Raw genomic sequence first — 14,928 nt, 5'->3', positions numbered from 1 at the left:
GTATTGGGGAAATTCTCAGAGTACTGTACTGACAATTTCTTCCCTTTCCTCTACGGATTGAGGGCTATCTTGGTCTTCATCAGTGCTTTGCAGCTGCTCGGGACACTTCTTCAGGTGGTGTCTGGAGACAGTGGCTGTGGTCTCTCCTCCATGCTTACTGATAATGCATACATTCGGATTTTCATGGCTTGAGGGCAGTACTGTGTACTGGTCTTTCTCCCACTGGTCATCCAACTTATGGAGCCGCCTCTTCCTCTTCAAGACCTGCTCTCCAGATGCCAGGGGAACAGTGGGAGCATGCTGGTTGTAAGTCCTCTCTTGTCTTTCTCTTGCTTGAGACAGACTTCTCTCAACACTCTCCTGCTCTTTCCGGTACTGCAGCTTCCGTTCTGTATCCCAGTCTGCCTCTGGCGAGGAGTCCTCGGGTGTCAGGACTCCCACATCCAGGTCAATAGGCAGCTTACCAGGTTTTGCTCTCATTAGGTAAACCGGGGTGCAGTTGGTGGAATTTACTGGGATGTGGTTATACAAGTCCACCAGATCAGGCAGTTTTTCAGGCCACAGACTGCTCTCTTCCAAGGGCAACGTTTTCAGCAAGTCTATCACCACCTGGTTCATCTTCTCGCACAATCCGTTGGTTTGGGGGTGATAGGGCGTTGTCCTTATCTTCTTGCAGCCATACAGGTTGCAGAACTCCTGGCAGATCTCTGCTTCGATGGCTGGACCTTGGTCAGTCAACACTTGCTCCGGATACCCGTGTGGATGGCAGAAGTGCTGCTGGAAGGCTCTAGCTGCTGCCTGAGCCGTTAAGTCTTTGACAGGGACCACCACCAGAAACCGGGAGTAGTGGTCTACGATGGTGAGGGCGTAGACGTACCTGGACCTACTCGGAGCCAGCTTCACGTGGTCCAGGGCTACCAGTTCTAGTGGCTGCTTGGTGATGATGGGCTGTAGGGGAGTCTTCTGGCCGGCACGGTCCTTTCTTTTCAGGTTGCACGGGCCGCAGTCTCTGCACCATCTCTCAATGGCCCCTCTCATGCCTACCCAGAAGAAACGTTCACGCAACAGGAACTCCAACTTCTTCCATCCAAAGTGCCCTGCTCCATCGTGGTATGCCTCCAGGACCATAGCCGCGTCTTGTCTCGGGATCACTACCTGCCAGGTCAGTTCATGTGTCCGGGAGTTAACAATTCTCCGGCACAGCTTCCCCTTGTAGAGAAACAGTTTACTCTTCTCCTTCCACGGCTGTTTGGTCTCTTCTGGAGAGTCTGGGTCAAGGCGGGCATCAGCCTGTGTCAGCATCTCTTTTACCAGGCAGACGGCTGGGTCACTGACTTGCGTCTCCACCCAGCTGTAGTGGGGTAAGGGATTGAATGTGGCAGAGTGCTTGTCCCTTACACAGTGGGAACACTGGGTAATCCAATGACGGTGGAACGCAGAGAGTTCAATCTCTTCCAGTTCTTCTGGATCTTCCCCTCCGTCCGGCAAGTTCGGCATCCTGGACAGGGGGTCTGCGTTGGCATTTGTGCGTCCCGCCCGGTATTTGATAGTAAACTCATAGTTGGACAGCCGGGCCATCCATATTTGCTCCAGGGCACCAAGTCTTGCAGTGTCCAGGTGTGTCAACGGGTTGTTGTCCATGTACACAGTGAACTTGGCAGAGGCAAGGTAATGTTTGAAACGTTCCGGCACTGCCCACATCACTGCCAGGAAGTCTAGCTTGAAAGAGCTATAATTCTCAGGGTTTCTCTCTGTGGGCCGTAGTTTTTGTCTGGCGTAAGCAATTACCCGCTCTCTGCCCTGCTGGATCTGGGATAGTACGGCTCCCAGCCCCACGTTACTGGCATCTGTGTGGAGGATGAAAGGCTGGCCGTAATCAGGGTAAGCCAGGATCTCATCCCCCGTGAGGGCTATGTTCAGCTGGTGGAAAGACTCCTCTTCCAGCTTGTCCCACCTGAAGGGCGGCTTCTGATTCTGGGTCTTTGACTGACCTAACAGGAGGTCTTGCATAGGGGCTGCCATTTTGGTGAACCCGGGGATGAATCTTCGGTAGTAGCCTACCAACCAGAGGAACTGCCGCACTTCCTTTATACTGGAGGGTCTTGGCCAATCCTTAATCATTGTGATCTTATCAGGGTCTTGAGCTACTCCGTCAGCACTCACCACGTGTCCCAGGTACTGTACCTTTGGTTTCAGTAGATGACACTTGGAGGGTTTCACCTTTAGGCCGTAGCCTGCCAGGGCGTCGAACACCTCTGCCAGGTGTTTCAGATGGTCCTCATATGTTTTGGAATACATGATGGCATTGTCCAGGTATAGCAGGACCATCTCGAAATTCCTGTGCCCCAGGCAGCACTCCATCAACCGCTGGAAGGTTCCTGGTGCGTTGCAGAGCCCAAACGGCATATAGTTGAATTTGCTGAGACCCATCAGGGTGGTGAACGCGGTCTTCTCCTTGTCTGCCTCTGCTACAGGAACCTGCCAGTACCCGCTAGTAAGATCCAAAGTGGAGAAGAAGTTAGCAGACTTTAATGCAGCTAAAGATTCCTCTATCCTAGGTAACGGGTATGCATCTTTGTGTGTGATACGGTTGACCTTTCTGTAATCTACACACATTCTCATGGTGCCATCTTTCTTTTTCACAAGAACTAGTGGAGCTGCCCAGGGGCTACAGCTGTCCCTGATTACCCCAGCCTCCTTCATTTCTCGCAACATTCCCTTGGCATTCTGATAGTGTGCAGGGGGTACAGATCGGTATCTTTCCTTTATGGGTGGATGGTCTCCCGTGCGGATGTGGTGTCCTACCCCCTTTACTTGCCCAAAGTCTAGCGGGTGTTTGCTAAAGACTCCTTCGTAGTCCTGCACCACTCGGTAGACTCCCTGTTTTTGGTGTGAGGGAGTGGAGTCGGTGCCCACATGCAGCTTCTGACACCAGTCCTCCATTTGTTTCTTGGAGCCGTTACCCTCCTCTGGTTGAGATGGAGGCAAGGGTTCCACGGCCTTTACAGAGTTATGGTTAACGGTGAACTATTTGGCTAGAGTGGCATACCGGGGCAAGTATACTTCTCTTTCCCCAATGTTTAGGAGGCGGACGGGTACCCTCCCATGGCGTACATCGACCACCCCCCCGTGCTGTCAAAATGGTGGGCCTACTGTCTCAGTAGACGGGTTCTACCATGGCTTGGTAGTCCCTTCCTCTTAACCCGATTGCAGTCTGGCACCAGATCATCATCTCACTTTTTGGGGGCATGGCGATAGGGAACTGGTCACTCATCCTAACACTACCAATCTCACCACCAGACAGTTCTACCTGTTGCCTTTTCATTAGGGCTCTGATCTCTTTTTGTAGGACACGCTGCTGGCTGGAGCTGGCGTTCACCGCAACCTGCTGTAATATGACAATTATCTCTGCAAAACAATTTTCAATAACATTAGTACCCAAGGTTATCTTAGGGTGGCTTTCACAATGGTCAATGTCCACAATAATCAGTCCTTGCACTGGAAGTTCAACTTTACCAATTTTGATGGTCACCTCCTTGAATCCTACCTGCGGTACGGGCTGACCATTTCTGGCGATGATGCTCAAATCATTATCTGGGTAGCGGGTAATATCTGAGTCATTCCAGTACTGCTTAAAAAGCACATAGGGGATGGTGGTTACCTGTGACCCGGTGTCCAGTAGTGCACTCATAGGAATGCCATCCAGCACTACAGGCAAGACCGGTCGTCCCCCTACGTACTTGTCACGCCAGCTCGATGGGCCTGATGGTCTTATGCCTGGGGGTCGGCCCTCTGCCCCAGGTTGGGCCCGTTTAAATGACAGTACCTTACCATATTTCCTGGTTGGTTGCAGTGGCGGCAGGTGGGTTGTCCGTCCTGGTCGTAGCGGTCGCTGGGTCTTCCTCTGGACGAAGGGATCCTCCTCTGTCGGCGCCAAGGGACGTCCTCCGGACCGGAAGCCAGTTGGATTTTTCCTGGGGGGGGACACCTGTAAAGACTGCACAGTTCTGTTAGCGCGGCACCGCTTTTGGTCAGCTTTTGGACCTGATGGTGCAGGTCTGCAGCCGGGGCTTTGTCCAAACCCTGTGCATCAGCTCCCACAGGCTCTGCAGACAAGGGCGCCGCCTACTGGTGATAGGTGATAGCAGGGCGCCTGTGGGTTACAGCGCCACCTGGTGCCGGTTCTTGGAGCACCCGGATGACCCTGTCTTTAAACTGCGCAAAGTCCAAATCAGGGTTCTGCAAGGCCATTACACGCAACTGGGTTCGGTGGGCGCTGGACTGTAGACCCTCAATGAACTGTTCAGTCAACAGCTTATCCTCATTCCGCACGCTGTCAGGGTCTGCCTGCTTAAAGGCTCTCAGGGCCTCCTGCAAATTCAAAGCATAGTCCCGTATACTGTCTTGAGCCCGCTGTTTGCACCCATAAAATTTTAGCTCGATCTCTGCTGAGGTGCGGGTATCAAAAGTGTCCTTTAGACCGGCCAGTATTTCCTTTACAGTCCCCTTTTCCCTGGCTGACCAGGACTTCACTTCTCTTTGGGCTGCTCCGATTAACTGGCCTATCAGGATGCTCACTTTTTGTTCCTCGGACAAGGGGTATACTTTGAATAGGCTATTCAGTCTTGCTTTAAAGTCGCTCAGGGTATGCAACTCCCCTGAGTACTGGGGTAACCATGCCGCTCCGGGCATATCGTGAACGGCATCACTGCGGCAGCAGCAGCGCTGGCGGTGGGAGCTCCCTCCATTCCTGGTGTCTTCCTTCCCCCTAGTTAACTGTGGCCTACCTTCCGTTGCTTCTTCTCCGTAGGCCGCAGCTCCGCAGGCGATCGTCGGGGTCGAGGACCTTGCGTCGAGCGCTGGTGACGTCGGCGTCCCCTGGGCTCCTTCCAGGACCTTGTGCAGCGTCAGTACATAAGGCGGGGCTTCAGCTCTCGCACGCTTTTGGCGTCAACGCCCCTCTTCTTCCCGCGAGGCGTCCCAAAAATGGCTCCCAATGGCGGGAAAACGGCTGCGGATGGCGGGAAACTTCACCACGGTAAGTTTCACAGTCTTTCTTCAGGCACGCAGTACCCGGTGGTTGCGGGCACGAAATCCTGCCGACTTCGCCAAAGTTGACGAGCCCGCTGGGCCATGTGTGGGGGAATACCCGGAGCCGGGTCTCTGTGTAATGCTAGGGGTTGTAGTCTCCGTGGCGGCGACCCGGTCCGGTGGCTCAGGGTGGTCAAACCAGTGGCAGATCTGTTTATTTGGTTTTTAATGTTTAAATGTCCGACTACGCCACCCGTGGATTGCGGTCACTGAGAACCGCCGCTGCGGGGCAGACCACTGAGGCTGATGTTGTGTGCGCAGCAGAGGGTAGTATAACTTCCCACGGGTCAGTCTGTGAGCGAACAAGAGTCCCCCTGGCCAGGTGGAGTTGTAGGCCTTCCCGTCTGACTGCACTCTTCCTGGCTACCTTGCTGTGGTCGTGTAGTAGCCCACGTCCCTGAGTGTACCGTGTGGTGCTCACCAGTATGGCTGGTGACTTGGGGCCTTTGGTACCTTCCGCTCCTCGATGGCGGTGCCGGTCCCTTGTGTGTGACTGAGCCTCCGGGCTTTCTATGGCCAGAGGACCTGAAATCCCCTGCCAGGTGGTTTCTGCTGCTGGATGTGGATATCCTCACAGCCTCGGACTGCGTCTTCTGCCAGGCTGAGCTCTATCAGCTCCAATCCCTGGCTCTCTGCTCCTGTGTCCTACAGAGCTCCTCACTCTGACTCGACTCCTGGACTTGACTCTCTAACCCCGCCCCATATCCAGTTTATAAAGGGCAGATCCCTCCCCTCCCTGGACTGGGGCAGGAGGCGTTGCATGCAATAGTGCTCCTGACCAGGAAAACCCATGCTCGCTCTCAGACATGGTATTTCTACAACTGTGGCAACCAGACCCCCTGGGGTGCCACATTATCTCTCACAATCCTGCTTCCAAAATGTCCGCATTCACAGGACTTCATAAAAATGACTGCCAATGTGTGCATGCACATTGTGCTTTTACTGTAGGCCTGGCGGCCTTGCCCGGCCATCAGTAGTGCGGCATGCTCGTGTCTATGACATTGCTTGGTCTAATTATCTGACACGCTCGCGTCACCATGATGCCTGTGAGCGAGAGCTGATCTAATGGTGCGTTACTTGGCACCTGAAATATGAGATACATGGCAGGACATCAATAAGGTCGTTCTTTCCCTTGAGAAAGCATCACATGAAATGTGCGTCGGAGCAGCTGTGGTGGGCTCACCAAATCCTCCTTCATTATGGGTAAGCACTAGTGTTGATCGAGCACTAAAATGCTTGGGTGCTCGAAGCTCGGGCCGAGCTTACTGTGATACTCGGGTGCTCGACCCGAGCAAAGAGCCCAATGTTAGTCTAAGGGAGACCCGGCAGTTTGTAGAAAGCCTAAAAAGTGCCCAAAACGATAGTGACAGTGCTCAAATGACATGGGGACAGCATGGGGATCACCCCAGGAAGCATTTCTGACCCCAAGGCCACTGCTGTCAACAACATGGTCAGAGGTATTAAGCCATTTTTATGGGCTCACAATAAAACGTTCAAAAACAAAAGTGAAAGTTTTTTCCTGTGAAATATGTTAAGGAACATCCTTTCCAGGATAAAGACTTGTGTATAAGGTAAAATAAATAACCAAAAACAAAAATACTCCTCCACACCTTGGGCTATGTTCACAAGTAGCATTTTTTATGCGTTTTTGCACTTTTGTATTCCTTTCAACCGTGACAAATGCATTCACCGGGAAATGTCAATTTAACATTTTACAACCTTATCTGGCCATGTGCCGTGTGACACATGCATACAGTACTGAAAAGACATGGGAACAACATGGGGAAGACCCCTGGAAGCATCTCTGACACCCAGGTCACTGCCTAAAAGTGTGCCCATCAGAAGTGATTCTTGATGCATCAGAAGATGCAGTCTTGCAACTATCTCCGTGCAAGTCCTTGTCCCCGGGCAGTGTGCAATTGACCTCCCCCATTCCTTGTAATGCAAGCGCTAATATGCAGCCAACCACCCACCCACCCGTAGGCTGCAATACTATACTTCTAGCTTGCACTTGAAATGGGGCCTTTTAGTTTGGAGAAGGCCGAAGCTGGCCACTACCCCATGGTTGCACCGGCGGCGAGGTCTCCATACTCAGTCCCCAGCCACCACTATTTGTCCCAGGAACCTTCCCCACACTTTTCTTAGCCTGGCCTGCTTTAGGGCAGCATTGGACGAGCCCACCAGACAACCAGAGACTCCTCCAGTGGGCCCTGACTTCTCCATTAGGGGAGTTGAGAGTGCCAAAGTGAGGAGCATGATGATGATGATAGAAGTTAGCATCTGCTTTGCTTTCTTGGAATGCAAGCGTAAGTGTGCAGCCTGCCACCCATCCACCCCCAGGCTGCAATACCATACTGCTAGCTTGCTTGCACTTGAAATGAGGCCTTTTAGGCTTGTGGAGGCAGACGCCGGCCACCATGTCATGGCTGCGTCGGCAGCCTGGTATCCATACTCAGTCCCCAGCTGCCCGGTGGCCTGGTGTCCACACTCGGTCCCCAGCTGCCAGGGGGCGGCCGGGTGTCCATACTCGGTCACCAGCCGCCCCTATTTGTCCCGGTGCGCCTTATACACAAGCTCGCATACCAAAACATTACCTGTGCCCTCCCCAGTGCATTTAGTGGGAAGGACAGCCTAACCATAAACACGTGGACAAGTGAATGTAGCTAGGGATGGTCCATCTCACTGATGCCTTCACACTGGGTTAATATTGTGGAAGCCGGGACACAGTTGGACACTGGAATGCAACACGCCCTCCAGACATAGAGGATTGCGGGTCCTGAGTCAAAGTCAATCAGGCTTCAACACAAAGTTCAGAAGCTAGACAGCAGCAGTGGTCGGCCTCCTACACAACGAGTAAATTATTCATGATCATGAGGCCAACCATCTCCTTAGCTTTCTGTTCCTTGGAATGCAAGCGCATGTATGTAGTATCGGCTAGGCCTGAGGTGGTCAGCGTTTTGGCGCATATCCTACCTCCTCCGAGGATTGCTGAATGTTTTCCTGCTACTATGCCAGTTCTATGACTCCCGTTAAAACAAAGCTTCAGGCGATAAATGATGGATGAGGTGGTGGCAAAGGAGAAAGAGCAGGAGGAACAGGGACCATTCACATCAATATCAGGCCAGTCAACCACACATGTCTTGTAGGATATGTTTTTGTACCAAAAGGAGCGGTTCAGCTACACAGTTATAGGGCATACAGTGAGTGCAATGCCTACCAAAAATTTCGAGGCACTCCAATGCTCCTTGGAAGTGACAAGGAGGTCAGAGGGCCTTAACTAAACCGTTTTTTCCATTTATAGCAACTGGATCTCCTGTACACTGTTTGCCTAAGCAGTGAATGGAAGGCTTTCCAAAAATTCTGAGGAACTGCAATGCCCCTTGAAACAGACGTGGATTACAGCGTACTAAAAACCTTCTACCCATTATTGGGGAGTGGGTCTCCCTTAGTGTTCGCCTCTGCATTGAAAAGCGAAAGCTGACTAAAATTAGGAGGAAATGCAATGCCCGTTGGAAGAGTCGTGGAGGTTAAAGGTAATTAAAAACAACATTTCAATGCCCCTTGGAAGAGCTGTGGAGTTCAGAGTGGTTTAACAAAACGGTTTTAATGCCCCTTGGAAGAGACGTGGAGGTGACAGTGGACTAAAAAGACAATATCAATGCCCCTTGGAAGAGTGGTGGAGATCCCAGTGAAATAAAAAGACAATATCAATGCCCCTTGGAAGTGTGGTGGAGGTTACAGTGGAATAAAAAGACAATATCAATGCCTCTTAGAAGAGTGGTGCAGGTCGCAGTGGAATAAAAAGATAATATCAATGCCCCTTGGAAGAGTGGTGGAGGTTGCAGTGGAATAAAAAGACAATATCAATGCCCCTTGGAAGAGTGGTGGAGGTCCCAGTGGAATAAAAAGACAATATCAATGACCCTTGGAAGAGACATGGAGGACACAGTAGCTTAACAAGACGATTTTAATGTCCCTTACAAGAGCCATGCAGTACAGCATATTAAAAACATTATTCCCATAATTGGGGAGTGGGTCTCCCATAGTCTTTGCCTATGCCTTCCAAGCTAAAGCTGCCAAAAATTAGGATGGAGGAACTTGCAATGCCCCTTACAAGAGCCATGCAGTACAGCATATTAAAAACATTATTCCCATTATTGGGGAGTGGGTCTCCCATAGTCTTTGCCTATGCCTTCCATGCAAAAGCTGCCAAAAATTAGGACGGAGGAGCTTGCAATGCCCCTTACAAGAGCCATGCAGTACAGCATATTAAAAACATTATTCCCATTATTGGGGAGTGGGTCTCCCATAGTCTTTGCCAATGCCTTCCAAACAAAGCTGCCAAAAAATAGGACGGAGGAACATGCAATGCCCCTTACAAGAGCCATGCAGTACAGCATATTAAAAACGTTATTCCCATTATTGGGGAGTGGGTCTCCCATAGTCTTAGCCTATGCTTTCCAAGCAAAAGCTGCCAAAAATTAGGACGGAGGAACTTGCAATGCCCCTTACAAAAGCCATGCAGTACAGCATATTAAAAACATTATTCCAATAATTGGGGAGTGGGTCTCCCATAGTCTTTGCCTATGCCTTCCAAGCAAAAGCTGCCAAAAATTAGGATGGAGGAACTTGCAATGCCCCTTACAAGAGCCATGCAGTACAGCATATTAGAAACATTATTCCCATTATTGGGGAGTGGGTCTCCCATAGTCTTTGCCTATGCCTTCCAAGCAAAAGCTGCCAAAAATTAGGACAGAGGAACTTGCAATGCCCCTTACAAGGGCCATGCAGTACAGAATATTAAAAACATTTTTCCCATTATTGGGGAGTGGGTCTCCCATAGTCTTTGCCAATGCCTTCTAAACAAAAGCTGCCAAAAATTAGGACGGAGGAACTTGCAATGCCCCTTACAAGAGCCATGCAGTACAGCATATTAAAAACATTATTCCCATTATTGGGGAGTGTGTCTCCCATAGTCTTTGCCTATGCTTTCCAAGCAAAAGCTGCCAAAAATTAGGACGCAGGAACTTGCAATGCCCCTTACAAGAGCCATGCAGTACAGCATATTAAAAACATTATTCCCATTATTGGGGAGTGGGTCTCCCATAGTCTTTGCCTATGCCTTCCAAGCAAGAGCTGCCAAAAATTAGGACGGAGGAACTTGCAATGCTGGCAACATGGACCACTGTCACCCTAGTGGTATAGTGGTGCTGGAGGCTGAGGATAAGGAGAAGAGCAAAAAACAGCCGAAATGAGGAAGCATATACCCATGTGTGGGTGTGAAGCGGTGCATGGGAATACACCTCCCAAAATAGCACAGTGGATTTGACTTTATGTTACTCTGCTGTCATTTGGTGGTGATGATAAGTCTGGCCCAATCCAGCCCTTGTTCATTTTGATAAGGGTCAGCTTGTCAGCATTGTCAGTTGACAGGCGAGTGCACTTATCAGTTATAATTCCCCCAGCGGCACTAAAAACGTGCTCCGATAATACGCTAGTGGCAGGGCAGGCCAGGACCTCCAAGGCGTACAGAGCGAGTTCATTCCAAGTGTCCAGCTTGGATACCCAATAATTAAAAGGCACAGAGGAATCACGGAGGACGCTGGTACAGTTGGCAAGGTACTCCCTCACCATCTTTTGAAACTTTCCACTCCTTGTGAGAGTACCCCTCGCCTAAGGGCCTGTAAGCTGGGCGGGTCTCAGAAAACTGTCCCAGAACGTTGACAGTGTTCCCCTGCCTCTGCTGGATTGGAGTTGTGTCTCTCTCGCCTGTACACCTTGGTTGGGCAACGAACTGTGACCTCTGCCGCTAGCGTGTTCAGATTTGAATTTTTTTAACAGTTCTGCAGCAAGGGCCTTCTGGTACTGCCCCATTTTTGTAGACCTCTCCACCTCAGGAATAAGAGAGTGAAAGTTATCCTTGTAGCGGGGGTCTAAAAGTGTCACCAACCAGTAATGACTGTCACCCAACGCGAGGGTCACGGTTAAGGCAGCGTAACATAAAGTCAGCCATGCGTGCCAGACTGGTAACGGGCAAGACTTCCTTGTCCTCACCAACATGATGACTGACCATGCTCTCCTCCTCCTCCTCCCCCCTGTCCTCAGGCCACCCACGCTGAACTGAAGGTATGACAGTTGTACAGGTACTACCATCTACAGCGCATGATACCAGCTCCTTTTCTTCCTCCTCCTCCTCGCCCTCATTGTCCCCCAATGGACGTTGGGATGAGATGAGGCTGGACTGTGTGTAATCACCCACTGCGGCATCTTGATTCATCTCATCATACTCTGGCTGCAATGCCTCCTCTTTAATTCTCTGCAGAGAGCGCTGCAAAAGACAGACAAGTGGGATGCTGATGCTCATGATGGCGTCAGCGCCACTCACCATCTTGATGGACTCCTCAAAGTTTGTCAGGATGGTACATACATATGTCAGACATCCAGGTCCACTCCTGAGGTCTTATGTGTAGAGTCTGACCAGAATATCGACTGTCTTGTTGCAGCTGGTACTCCACATCTGCTCTCTTCTGCTCACAAATCCTTTGCAACATGTGGAGGGTAGAGTTCCAACGTGTGGGGACATCACACACCAGTCAGTGTGCCGGAAGCTGCAAATGCTGCTGCAACACAGCAAGAGTGGCCGAAGCTGTAGCCCACTTCCGAAAATGAGCTGACAGGTGGCGTACTTTGCCGAGCAGATCTGGCAACTCGGGGTACGATTTAAGAAACTGCTGAACCACGAGGTTAAGCACATGAGCCAGGCATGGTACGTGTGTGATCTCGCCTTGCCTCAGAGCCGCTACCTGGTTACGGCCATTGTCACACACGACCATGCCTGGATGTAGGTTCAGCGGTCTCAGCCACAGATCTGCCTGCTCTTTCACAGCTGTCCACAACTCACAAGCAGTGTGAGGTTTATCACCTAAGCTTATGAGTTTCAGCACAGCATGTTGCCTCTTGGCTGAGGCAGTACTGCAGTGCTTCCAGCTTGTAACTGATGTGGTGATATCTGAGATGGAGGCTGAACATGAGGAGGAGGATGATGCGCAGGAGCTGTACACTGTGGGGCAACTCTGACTGATATAGGGCCCGCAATCCTCGGTGTGGGGAGGATGTGTTAAGTCCCAAGTTCCGACTGGGTCCCGGCTTCCACTATGTTTACCCAGTGTGCCGTCAGGGAGATGTACCGTCCCTGGCCACAAGCACTTGTCCACATGTCCGTTGTCAGGTGGACTCTCCCAGTAACTGCGTTTTTGAGGGCACGGCAGATGTTTTAGGACACGTGCTTGTGTAGTGCGGGGATGGCACACCGGGCAAAATTGTGTCGGCTGGGGACCGAGTACCGAGGGACGGCCACTGCCATAAGGTTGATTCCGTCTCCACCAGCCTAAAAGGCAGCATTTTCAACGCAAGCAGTCATGAAATGTGTGAATTTAGGACTGTGGCCTTTGGGGCGTTGGCTGTGAATTTGCACTTTGGTTCAAAGGTCTGGGATATGGACAATTGAACGCTGCGGTGGGACGTGGAAGTGGACGTTGATGCTGTTTCTTGAGAAACTGCCATATCAAGTGAAGACTGAGAGGAGGGGGCATCTTTGCATGCAGTATGTACAGGGGATTGCCTAGCACGCACAACAGGGGGTTCTCTTACATGCACAACAGCTGAAGAAGCAGTGATGACACCCGCTGACACTGGTCGTGGACCCTGAGGCTCGCCCCACAAAGTCGGGTGCATTGCTGACATGTGCCTGATCATGCTGGTGGTGGTCAGGCTGGTAGTTTTGTCACCCCTGCTGATGCTGGCCTGGCAGGTGGTACAAATGGCCTTTTTAGGGTTATCAGCAGAGTCTTTAATAAAATCTCAGACTCTGGAAGACCTACCTGATTGACTTCTACGAGGAGGTTAGCTCTCGAGTAGATCAGGGGGAACCAGTGGATGTCGTGTATCTCGACTTCTCAAAAGCGTTCGATAGCGTGCCACATAATAGGTTGGTATACAAAATGAGAATGATGGGGCTGGGGGAAAATGTCTGCAAGTGGGTAGCTAACTGGCTAAAGGATAGAAGGCAGAGGGTGGTTATAAATGGAATATACTCAGATTGGGTAAGCATCACTAGTGGGGTACCACAGGGGTCTTATGTTATGTAAAACAATTAATACAAAAGAGGATAGTGAAGACCTTCAGAGGGATTTGGATAAGCTGGGTAGGTGGAGCATTAAATGACAAATGAGGTTTAACGAGGAGAAATGTAAGGTCATACATATGGGAAGGAAAAATGGAAGTCACCAGTACTCACTGAATGGGAAATCATTGGGGAATTCAGAGATGGAGAAGGACTTGGGCATCTTGATTGATAGCAAACTAAATTGGAGTGCCCAAAGTCAGGCCGCTGCTGTAAGGGCAAACAGGGTAATGGGATGTATCAGAAGAGGTATAGCTGCAAAGGATGAGAACATTGTTCTTCCACTGTACAAAGCACTGGTCAGACCACACTTGGAATACTGTGCTCAGTTATGGGCCCCAATATATAGAAAGGATATAAATGAGCTTGAAAAGGTACAAAGGAGGGCAACAAAATTAATAAAGGGAATGGAGGGACTGCAATACCCAGAGAGGTTGGCAAAACTAGGACTATTCAGCCTGGAAAAGAGAAGGTTGAGGGGGGACATAATAAATGTGTACAAATATGTTAGGGGACAGTATAGAGACCTTGCCCAGGATTTGTTCAAAAGGAGGGATATTACGGTAACAAGAGGGCACTCACTAAGACTGGAAGAGAAAAGGTTTCAGCACCAGCATAGGAAGGGGTTCTTTACGGTAAGAGCAGTGAGAATATGGAATTCACTGAGTGAGGAGACGGTAATGTCGGATTCACTACACCAGTTCAAGCGGGGACTGGATGCTTTTCTAGATACCAGGCAGATTTCTGCATATACTTAAAAATAGAATAAAATAGTAGGTTGATACAGGGATTTATTCTGACTGCTGGTTTCAGAGTCGGGAGGGAATTTTTCCTCAGGTGAAGATTGGCTAAATCATTTGGGGTTTTTGCCCTCCTCTGGATCAACTTTAGCAACTACAGAACTTACAGGTCGAACTTGATGGACGCAAGTCTTTATTCGGCTTTACAAACTATGTACCGGTTGTACTGGCAACGTCCCTCGTGTTGGTGTAACGGGGAACGGTTGCCCGCCTTCTGTTTGTGGCCACCACACTGCTTCTTCCTGCCTGTTGGGGTACTCCCCCTGTGTGCTGCTGGCCTTGCTCTGCATGTCCTCCTGCCACGTTGGGTCAGTTACTAGATCGTTCACCACTTCTTCCTCTTCCACTTCTGCACCACGGTCCTCCTCCTCACTTCGTAGCAGTTGTGTCTCGTCATCGTCCACCTCTTGTGACAAATTGCCAGCGTCGCCTTCCTGTGGCCGTGGCTGTTCAAATATTTGGCCATCGCTACATGGGATCTCCTCTTCCACCACTTCAAGCGGAGCAGGTGAGGGGCCCAAATATGGAAATGGACCAGTGAAAAGCTCTTCAGAGTGTCCGACTGTGGGATCAGTTGCTGTCTGACGATATTCGGCATGGTGGGAGGAAGGAACATCAGGGTGAGGAGGAGTATGCGGTCGTGACTCATGGCTACTAAGACTTGACCATGTGGAAGACAGACCAGAGGTGGTGGTGCTCAGGTAACTGGAAGTATTATCTGCTATCCAATTAATAACCTGTTCACACTGATCAGTTGGCGATAGTGGTGTTGTTGCGTGCTTCCCTAGTAATTCGGTCAAGAACTGGAAGCAAGAAGATGTGGCTGCTGGTTGTGGCACAATTTCACCTTGACCA

Source organism: Phyllobates terribilis, unplaced genomic scaffold, assembly GCF_046119375.1.
Source record: "Phyllobates terribilis strain yellow unplaced genomic scaffold, ASM4611937v1 Scaffold_4__5_contigs__length_816908805, whole genome shotgun sequence".
Taxonomy (NCBI): domain Eukaryota; kingdom Metazoa; phylum Chordata; class Amphibia; order Anura; family Dendrobatidae; genus Phyllobates; species Phyllobates terribilis.
This window is presented reverse-complemented; position numbering follows the sequence as displayed.